Source organism: Nannobrachium achirus, assembly GCF_963921795.1.
Source record: "Nannobrachium achirus genome assembly, chromosome: 5".
NCBI classification, from domain to species: domain Eukaryota; kingdom Metazoa; phylum Chordata; class Actinopteri; order Myctophiformes; family Myctophidae; genus Nannobrachium; species Nannobrachium achirus.
In genome coordinates this window covers 42,281,402-42,292,950 of record NC_137814.1, presented here as the reverse complement: position 1 = coordinate 42,292,950, position 11,549 = coordinate 42,281,402, and positions in this window count along the sequence as shown.

Genomic DNA, 11,549 nt, shown 5'->3' with positions numbered 1-11,549 from the left:
TCATGTATGTCAACATTATGCAAGTATATATGTGTATGTATGTATGTCAACATTATGTAAGTATATGCATATGTGTGTATGTCAACATTATGTAAGTATATGCGTATGTGTGTATGTCAACATTATGCACATGACATAACACACCTGTTCAATATTAGTGCTTATTGGATCAACCAAGGTAGATGTATGTCCTGTGTTAAATGTAGTGGCTAGTGAGTCTCAAACTACCCAATAGTTGCTATAAGCCCCATTTGTACATTTTAGGTCCAAATTAAGCAAGAACTTAAGAACAGCTGGTGCAGCTCTACCCTGTCTTAATCCAGTTAAACCTGTTAACTGATAAGGATGAAACTCCAAAGCCTCAAGACTTTGTGTGTGTGTGTGTGTGTGTGCGTGCGTGCGTGCGTGTGTGCGTGTGTGTGTTGTGTGCGTGCGTGCGTGCGTGCGCGCGTGCGTGCATGCGTGCGTGCGTGCGCGTGTGCGTGCGTGCGTGTGTGTGCGTGTAGACAATGCAGAATGTGCACTCTGACCCCAGTTAAGGAACAGAACCTTATCTGGCATCTCATCTCATTGCCTGAAGCTCTGGCTTCAGTCTTCAGACACAATAGTGCTTCTCAAGTCATGCTGCAGGCTTCTGCTGCTCTGCTGTCTGTTTTGGTGAAGGCTGGTCCATACTCAGCTTCATTTGTAGCTCCCCCAGCTTGATCAGATTCATTTCAGGGGGACTGCCCATAAGTCCGAAGGTTCATTAGTCCGATGGTTCATTCAGATTGCTAAATAATATAATGTTCTGCATTTACTTCATCCAAAGTGTTTTTCCATGTGCATTACATTCACCCCATCATACACTCCGGTGTCACCCAGGGTGTGTCCACCAACCTGCTCATCAGGAGTCGTTTGGGGTTCATTGTGTCTTGCTCAAGGACATTTCCACACAGAGCCGGGAGGAGCCAGTTACTGAACCGGCAACCAGATTCAGATTAATAATGACAAACTCAAGAAAGTGAAAAAGTTACAAAAAGATTCTACAAAAGCAGGAGACACAATTTAAAGATACAAAAACTAAAATCTACAAAAGAGGTAGAGAGGAAGCCCCCGAGGGTTTATCAGTACAAAAACTCCCACAAAGGAAGTAGACAACAGGATCATCATGTGAGTGACAGGAGTGACAGGTCTGATATGTGACTAGAATGTTCCAGTAGAGACAACATGGTTCTAAAACAACTTGGAATAGGACAACAATGGAAACAAGTCCCCAGGACTTTATTGTGCTATCCTTTTAGTCTTAATGTACTCTGAGCGTACCTTGTGCTGTTTACATTTATGACTAATAAAGTATTCAATCAATCAATCAATCAATCAATCAATCAAACAAACACTTTGAGTCACTTTAAATAAATCGAGACATTAAAGACTAAAGTTAACAGCATAAAGGTTTAGCGGTCTGAAATGGGGAAAACAGAATTTAAAAAGAAGAAAAAAACGTTGTAAGGGATAATGGGAAAGCTGGGAATTAACTGGAAATAACTGCCAGAAAAAGCGTTGACTCCCACACGGGCAGAAGAAAATGTGCAAAGACTTCACACGAAGATAAATGGGAAAAAGCTTGAGCACAAGAGCTGTATACAGTATATGTGAAAGCAAGGTTGCAACCTGAACAATAGGGATTGAACCTCCACCAGGTTTGTAGGTTATGGGAAAGGGAAAGGAGGCCTTGCCAAAGTGCTGCATATGACTAAGGAAGTCTGCTTCCTGGAAAAGGAAACCAGTGTCAGCTACGAAGCCCGCCGCAACACCAAACCCACCCGCTTATGACACAGGCCTGGGCTGAGAGCCATGGCTAGTGTTCATATGAGGAAACGGTATTATAATGGACTGCTCTATATTTTGTCTGACAAATGAACGCAGCGGCGAGCGCCGGAGCTATAGGAGAGAAAGCACCAGAGCGCTTGTGAAAACAGACGTTTATAATTAGAAGGGAATTCTCCCACAGCATTTAGATGCAGTCTGAATGCCCCCCCCCCCCCTCTCATGGTCTGTCCAGATGTTCAGCTTCCTGGTGGAGTGGGTCTGGCTTCAGAGCTGCTTCCATGTTCTTCCGTCACAGCAGGGGGTACTTCTGATCATTAGCGGTTTAGAATAATGAACACGTCTCAAACATTAAAGAGAGAGGCGAGCCTTTGAAGGCATTAAAGAAACACTATTGTATTACTATGTAGATGTTTTTCAGGGTTTTCCAAAGGCGTTTAGTAACTAGGAGCGCTTAAGACAGGCGGTTACATTGAAATATCGGTTGTCCGCTTTCATACAAATTTCATTTTGTCAGCATACTGTATAGCCGCACCTATTGGGACACTATGAAATGTGTTGTGGTAAATGTTTACCCAAGAAATCTTTATATTTTTGAATCCTGCAACGTTGAAACTGTTTGTTGGAATAGAAGATGAATAGCAACTCTATCTGGTGGAAACCTCATATGTCCAAAACTGTTACTTTCAGGAATAGATAAAAGTAGAAGAAGCACTGCATGGATCCGTGAATAAAACAATAAACTGTAGACAGGTGCTCTTTGGAGAGGGTATATGAATCTTAGGACAAAAACTATTCTAGTTCCATTCCATGGTATCAAAAACTGTGCAGGGGTGAGGTGGGGAACTAAGAAAGGATCCAAGGCAGCTCTGTTCAGTTTAAAGTAGAAAACAAATGTATTTTAGCTCATGGCAGCAGGATAAAAAAAATCACACCCGTGTGAACTGAGCGGTGGTTTACCCACCCCCTCCCCCCTTCCCCCCTGTGTGTGTGTGTGTGTGCGTGCGTGTGTGTGCGTGTGTGTGTGTGCCTGGCCTGGCCTGGCCTGGCCTGAAAACAGCGCCCCTCCCTTAACATGTGTGGTCATAAAAGGTACTAAACCACAGGCTTCAGGCTACATACAGACCCACCCACCCACATACAAACATACCTACACACACGGCCACGCTATGGAGACGGTGTGACCACCGCTCAAAAACTGTTACTTTCAGGATTCAAATTCAAAAGCAGCAAAAGTAGCAGATACTTTTGACGATGCTTTTGTGTGACGCTGTAGTATGATAAAGTGTTAATTTACAAAAATGTGAAGATATGGAGAGGTTTCAACGATATTAAAACTAGACCAAAGACAAAAACTCCTATTCTTCAATTCTACTGTGACATTTTTTCCATTGATGTGGTGGAGAGAGACACAAAACATGTGAGAAAGCCAAGGCAGAGGGGGACCCAACATGTGATAGTGTGTGAGCCGGCCCATACATGATGACTGTGAGACATTTTTAGAGCAGTCTTTGATAAGTGCAGGGAGGTTTGTTGAGTCCACGTGGACATCATGACTTCAGCTCCTTTTGTGAATCACTGTGACGACAGTCAGCCATTACCGGGGACTGGAGTGTGTTTAAAATGTCAGCTTGGCAGGATGGGAGTGGGTGACCATTCTCCTCTGTGTGCTTCTAACGGGAAGCAGATGGGAAAAACTGAAAAAGGAAACACACGCAGACAAGCATTTCCTGTGAGCGGCGAATGTGACGTGTGTGTGTGTGTGTGTGTGTGTGTGTGTGTGTGTGTGTGTGTAATGTGTGTGTGTGTGCGAGCGAGCGGCCACATGTGAGATATTCATTCCTTAACGTTAACGAGTAGCATTGTTACTGCGCGCTCTCTCTCTCTCTCACACACACACACACACACACACACACACACACACACACACACACGCGCGCGCGCGCACCACACAAGCACACATGCACGAACACACACACACGCACACACACACACACACACACACACACACACACACACACACACACAGAAATATGGCCAGGGGATTAGAGCAGCAAAGAAGGATTGAGTTTGTGTCCCTTCCCCCCCAACTCCATCCCCCCCCCCACACCCGTCTGTTTCTTTCAGGATGTCAGGAAAACCACAGAGTGAGATGGGAAGACTGTGGTTGCTGTGAGCTCACTGGGAGCAACTGCAACGTCAACATACAGTCAGTCAACTAACCTAAACAACCAAAAAATGCATCACGTTTTTCATCCCACTTCATCCCAGCATCCCTATTCTGGGGGTGAACATTCAGCTATAGACCTACAAGCTCTCTGTGAGCCTATAGATCTACTCTTGTTCTTGATAAAGAGATTTGGTGTGTGTGGGAGGGGAGGGGGGGGGGGGGGCAGAGGGGGCCTGCTATAGACCCCTGTGGGACGCCACTAGTAAACTAAGTAGAGTTAAAGTATAAGTGACTAAAGCAGGGGTGTCGAACTCATTTTGGGGTGAGGGCCGAATTGGATGAAAGGCGACTTGATGAGGGCCGAACCAGTCGCGGATCGGATGGCATGCACACTCGCGCACATGTTCGCTCTGTTTTTCTTCCTGTCGTTTCAGCCACTGCTGTAGCTAGCAGTATAGCAGTATATCATTTTACAAATTGTGTTTATTATTAAGTAAAATAGCTACTTTCATTATTGGTATTACAGTTGCAGTTAGGTACGAGAGATGCTATTTGTTTAAAGGAGTAGTTCATCCCCAAAATGACTTTTTTGAGCGGTGGTCACACCGTCTCCATAGCGTGGCCGTGTGTGTATCCGTGTATGTATGTATGTATGTATGTATGTATGTGTGTCTGTATGTAGCCTCTGGTGTAGCCTCAGTACCCCTGGGTGACCAGAGAGGTGCTGTTGAGTCTAGCCTGCCCTGAGCATCAACTGCAATAGCAGTGGTGGCACGCACACACACACACACACACACACACACACACACACACACACACACACACACACACACACACACACACACACACACCACCGCTCACTTCAAACTTGGGTTTGATTTTTTTTTCTTTGATTACTCACGCCATGGAGACTTGAGTTCAATAATATATTTTTATTTTATTTGTCGCATTACTAAGACAAAAATTTGATAATAGTACACTTTCCCCCATTGATTCCGGATGGGGACCCAAATGGGAATCAATAGGCATGCATTTATTGTAATCAAATTTCTGTTTTAGGAATGAGTCTCCATTGGCTCCATGGCATTTTGGGGGTGAACTACTCCTTTAAGAAGTGCCAATAAGAATAAACCGGCCATTTGATAATAGAATAATTCAATTCCTGATAGTCTCTGCTATAATTTGTAAATGGCTAAAAAAAATATTATTCATGCAGGACAATAATTATTTTTATTGTATTTTATAATAAAAAGAATAAAAGTAATGAACACTAATGGCATATTCAGAAAATATCTGAATAATAAAACTTTTACATTTTATTATTATTATATTTTTTAAATAAGTTATTTTCTTAACAACATTAATTTCCATGTCTAATATGTGTAATCTTTGAGTACAGTTCGAATATTGTAGGTACGTTCAGGTGTTATTCATAGCCAGGTCCCCTACCCCATTCCTAGCAATGCTGTCATCTTCAGAGAGAGAGAGATAGAGCTGGTCACTTAACATTCCAATCAATCAACTCAATCACTGCCAGGTGGGAGAAACCTAGCCTGCAGTGAGAAAGCATTAGTTAGGTTAATTCTTAAAACAATCATAACTCTTGATAGGAATGGGCTAGAGACTTACTTTTTTTCCCTAAATGCTCAGAAATGTATGCTCTACAAGGCTGGGGCCTTGTAGAGCAATCATCTCCGGCCCGTGGGCCGTATGTTTGACATCCCTGGACTAAAGCCTGTACTGCCTATAATTGTACGGCAGTGTTCCATGGCAAAAATTTGCATCTCAACTCATACAGACTCTCACTTATAACAACTATGATTCATCATATGATTTATATTTATTTGTTTATTTTTTACACATGTCTTTAGCAAGCTGTTAACCCACAGAAGATGTCAAGATCTTGATTAGAGTCAGAGCAAGAGAGAGACTGACAGAGAGAGACAGACAGACAGACAGACAGAGAGAGACAGACAGACAGAGAGACAGACAGACAGAGAGAGACAGACAGAGAGAAAGAGGGAATGACAGAGAACATTGGGTTATTAGGATTCTGTCTCCGGCCTCGGGACTCTTTGGTGAATTTCTCTGCGCAGACAGAAAATGGTTTCATCCGTCTTTTTGCCACAAGGGGAACAAATGTCACAGCAAGCGAAAACAGACGACAGAAAAAGTTGAACAGGAACAGAGAAATCACTGGAGGTCTCTTGGGTAAGTCATCAAGTTTACAGGGTGGTTTTTCACAGATGTGGTACAAAAAGGAAACCCAAAATGCCCCCAGAAAAGAGAGCATGTTGTGCACTGTCCAATGGTCCAATGGACACTCTGGATTTTACTGTGTAAAGATCACAGGCTGCCAGCTGAAATCCTCTCACTCAGATAAAGGTCAGAACAAGCAAAAACCACTTAAACCATATATGGGCTACTCTGTTGTACATCAAATAGCAACTAGACCAGGTCAACCTGGTTGTGCCAGACCCCCTGTCTATCATCATCATTTATGACATCATGCCTTTTGTAGGCATGTCATCATCATGTCATCATCATATATACCCTTTATATAGAAAACCCGGACAGACCGACATTTGCTTATGTAGGCCTACCCATTTCATGGGTCTGGCAAAAATAGCCAAGCTCACAACATGCTGTGTCGTGATGCATTGTGAAAAACCAAATGTTTTGGTATCATGCCATGCCAGAATTGGGACACTACAAGGTTGAAAATGGACAGTCTACGATAATCTACAACACCTGTACCCCTGTTCTGCAATGGAAATATTAGATTCAAAAGGCTTTGGACAAAGGAAAGTGAATGCTTGTATTGTATTTAAAAAAGCATGACAGAAAAACTGAAAAAGTGCACAGCAAAAAAGTTTAGCAGTTTTAATTTTGCCAGTGTGAAAGCGGACCCTTGCACTCTCAGAGTTAAAGGAACACGTCTGCGTGCGTGCTGGCCATAAGTGAATATACTACTGTCTATCAAATGATAAAAGAAGCTTAACTCTTTGCAACACATCATCAAACACAACACTACAGTATCCGACTCATTTGTACAATCGATGGTTGTCAAACACGCACAAAGCAAAGGGGGAGATAGATGCTCATTAAGAGGAAGGCCGCACCCAGCCTGTTGGGTCTCTGGCCTTATCGCCCAGCCTGGCTGAGCTCGGTGGTTGCTTCCCCACTCCACCACTCCAATGTCCTTTATGTTCATGCACTTTTGTATGTGTGTGCGTGTGTCTCACAAAATGTAACAGGTTTGAAGGGGGGGGGGGGGGGGGGGGGATGATCATGTATGGCTGTGGCTTATGTGCATGTCAGTGTATTTAGGTGTTATTGCATGTTCTCAAGTGGGTATAGGCAGCGTGCACGTTGACAGAGCAAATGCTGCATAAGAGGTCACCTACTGTATGCAAACATGACTTAACCAAATGAAAAATGCATCAATACTGACTGGATCCATTAGTGTCTGAAACACAACAACACTGTTGGATAAGAGGTCAAACAGTCAAAACTATTTTAGCACCTACATAGACAACAATCAGTTAACACAATTTCAAATTATACTAATTAAACTGACTCATTTCCTAAACTAACCTAAAAGGACGACTTCACCCATTTTCTACTGTGAGAATGTCCTCTTAGCGGTTGGAATTAGGTACAGAGTCTGTAGTACAGTGGCATGGTATAGAGTTCAACCAGACGGTGTATTTATTCATCAAACACCAACAAAGAGAACGTTCAATTCTGTCACCCGGCCTCTTGACTTGGTGGTGGTGTCCAGCTTTCCACCCCTCTCTAGCTCCATCTGACAACTGGCTTACTGACAGCTTTTTATATCAAGCTGCAGCTAATGAGCCTGGACTGCACCATTCCAAGGGGTGTATTCTAACTTTTTCAGGAATAGAAAACCTGCAGTTTCTATTAGCTTGGATTCCCCATCGATGATGTCACTGGTATGCAGGTCTCCTCTGAGACAGACTGAGTAGACAAAAATTGTAGCATATTATAATGAGCATTAGTGAGGATCAATTATATGAAGATGGGGGAAGTCCTTTAAGGATGAATTTTGAAACAACTGTTTTTGCACCGTAATTAAAATGATGCAATAATCATAATCATTGTCATAATAATATTTTTCACCTACAACATGTGGACGTTAAATTGTCCACATTAAATTGTCTGGTGCTGACAGAGAGAGAGAGAGTCAGGCAGACAGACAGACAGACAGACAGACAGACAGACAGACAGACATGTGATGTAAGACTACAGTAAGCTCTCTCGCTCTCTACACCTGCCAGTGAGATGAGATAGCATCAGTAATTTTAGTGAAAGCTAATTAGGAGAGACCTTTGCCGCATGCCTCGTTCCTTCCCTTTGAACCTCATGAGCTCCCGTGCACACGGGGGTGTCGCACAGAATTCTGGGCCCTGGGTACAAGGATTCACTGCGGGCCCCCCATGAATGTTCTTCATAGGGGGAGGGGAGTTTAACCCATTTAGATTGGGAACGCTTTATTACGCATTATTTTGTGCTTTAACTATTGAAAATTCTATGTTTCTATGTCAGTGGTGCTCAAACCTTTTCATGCGAAGGACCCCCAAAATTATATGTATTTGGCCACGGACCCTCATGTCAAAATATTTAGTTCCAGGGACCACCCCAGAATCAAAATTTTTGTTACAAAAGTTTAAAAAAATACATATATTCACACATTTTCACGGCTTTTAAAAAATAGCAGATCTACAAGCTCGCAGCGCGGCACCGAGTGCCACACTGTGAGCTTGTAGATCTGCTATTTTTCAATATAGCTAAAGTATAAAATTATTAAGGCCCCTCCACCTTGGGCCCAAGTAACTTAGTCCCACTCCCCCTATTGTGACGCCCTCGCATGCACACACTGTCTCTGCCCGTCTCTCTCCCACCTTGCCTGTCTAGCTTTTATCTGCCTTGCTCTTACGCTCTATCTCAATGTGACATCCACACTGGCCAGAAACGGCTCTGTCAAGATGATTAGTGACCCTCCTTACAGCCTCTTTCTCCTTGTAAAAGCCAGTTAGCTGGTCTCCACTTCACCCAGCTGTAAAGTGATGGTCTTTTGCCTGGGGGAATTTGCTGCAGGTTTATTCTGCCAGTGCCAGGTAGGCAGAAACATTGTATCTCCATATGTTTCATCTTTATATCTTCCCCCCCCCCCCCCCCCCCCCCATAAATGAATGCCCTGTTTTATTCTTTGTCACGTTTTAGAAAGGTTTTGAAAATCTTTATCATTTTCGCCTACAATGAAATAAATATTTAACCAATGAAAAGTATTAACCAGAACAATAGATGGCTCTAACCTGCATTAGAGCCATTTGGCACAGGTAATTTGTTCCTTTTTCTGAAAAGTATAACGGTTTTGGACATACAAGGTTTCCACCCAGCAGCATCAATATGCTTCCCCAACGCTGAAGCTCTTCAACTAATGGGAAGAGTTTGAATTCTGTGGGTGTTCAGTCAGCCTTGTCTTCCTCGTGAACAGAACCCATGATTGCTCGATTTAAAAAATAAATCACTGCTCCAGTCAGAGCTGAATTATTCCTCATTACAGGCTCTCCATGTTTGTGCACTTGAAAGCTGGCTTCCTGCTCCTCGCATGTTCAAAGGGTCTCAACAGGACCAGATGAAACATTCAAGAGAGCAGGACTAGTTGAATGGATGGTAGTATGGTTCATATTGAATATGAATTTGGATTTAAGGTGTCGGTTGGCTTTCAGGTATAGGCTGCGACTCTGCACCGAGAATCAGATTAAGGAAATACGCTCTCATTTGCACTTCTGTAATAATGTGAGGCTGAAAAAGGTGTAAGTTGCGATGAAAGGTGTGTAATTGCACGCTCACGGTTTACAGTACAGCTGTGTGATCACCTGCTGTCGACCTAGTTTCCAATGAACTGTCAAGCCAATTAAAGCCAAAGTAGTAATATGGCATCTCACTCGTCCTATCCAGACTATTACAGAAGCTGCCAAGACAAGTGCATCAGATTTGACCCCTTTCAAACTTGGCACCCCTGGTTCGAGCATGTCAATATTCAGAAATGTTTTAAAAATGCAGAAAGCGACCTGTTGGGAGTTTGTAGTAGGTCTGCCATTTTCACTAGTCGTCGCACAACAGAGTATATTTGGCTAAGTGGTTAACTCTCCATGGGTTCTTCGAAATAAACTGTGTAGTAGGCATGTATGTATGAAGATATACTGCCATGACTGCAGCAATGCATAAATTGTCCACAGGGAAAGAACACAGTGCACTAGTTTTGGGGTATAGTCCTACTCAGGGGTGGAGTGGGACTGAGTTACTAGCGCCCAAGGTGGAGGGAGGGGCCTTAATTATTTTATACTTTAGCTATTGAAAAATATCAGATATACAAGCTCACACGGCAAGCTTGTAGATCTGCTATTGAAAAGTCGTGAAAACGTGTGCAAATCTTTGAATAATTTTATTTTTTAAGCAAACATTTAAATTTTGCTTCTGGGGGGTCCCTGGAACAAAATATTTGAGCTGGGGGTCCGTGGTCAAATACATATCATTTTGGGGGTCCTTCACATGAGAAAGTCTGAGCACCACTGACATAGAAACATAGTTTTTTTTTTCAAAAAACCTTAGAAGGATTTGAAATATTCAGACTTGCACAAATGTTCACGATTTTTGAAAATTAGCAGATATACAAGCTCGCTGTGAGCTTGTATATCTGCTATTTGTCAATAGTTAAAGCACCCAGGGCCCAGAATTTGGTGCGACACCCCTGGCTGCTATAGTGTTGAGGGTACAGGTTTGGAAGCGCCTGCTGTCACGTTGTATAACTTGCAGAGTGAAAGGAAACACTGAAGTTCTCCAAGTTAAATGATGTTGGTTCACCATGGCCTTGGAGGAGGCCAGAAATCACCTCATCCCACTGGGTTGATTTGAAAGACAGCTGATCTGTTGACTGATGTGTCCAATAATGTGTCTCTGTGATGTGTAGTCTGCGGCCCCAACACACACACACAGACAGACACACACGCACGCACGCACGCACGCACGCACGCACGCACGCACGCACGCACGCACGCACGCACGCACACACACACACACACACACACACACACACACACACACACACACACACACACTGAAGCATCGGTTCTTACTGCCTCGGTGTCAAACTGTTTATGGTTGGAAAGAGCAGTACTTCACCATGACAACAGCTGCAGCTATGGCAGTAAGCCAGTGTGTGTGTGTGTGTGTGTGTGTGTGTGTGTGTGTGTGTGTGTGTGTGTGTGTGTGTGTGTGTGTGTGTGTGTGTGTGTGTGTGTGCGTGTGTGCGTGTGTGTGCGTGCAAATGTGTATATGTTTGTGTGAATCACTGCTCGTATGTACGTTAACGTGTGGTGTGAGTGATATGCGTTTGCCCGAGCCAGAACAGAATCTTTATAGAAGGTCTCTGAGAATGATTGCCCTACCTTGCCTGGCCTGGCCTGGCCTGTGTGTGTGTGTGTGTGTGTGTGTGTGTGTGTGTGTGTGTGTGTGTGTGTGTGTGTGTGTGTGTGTGTGT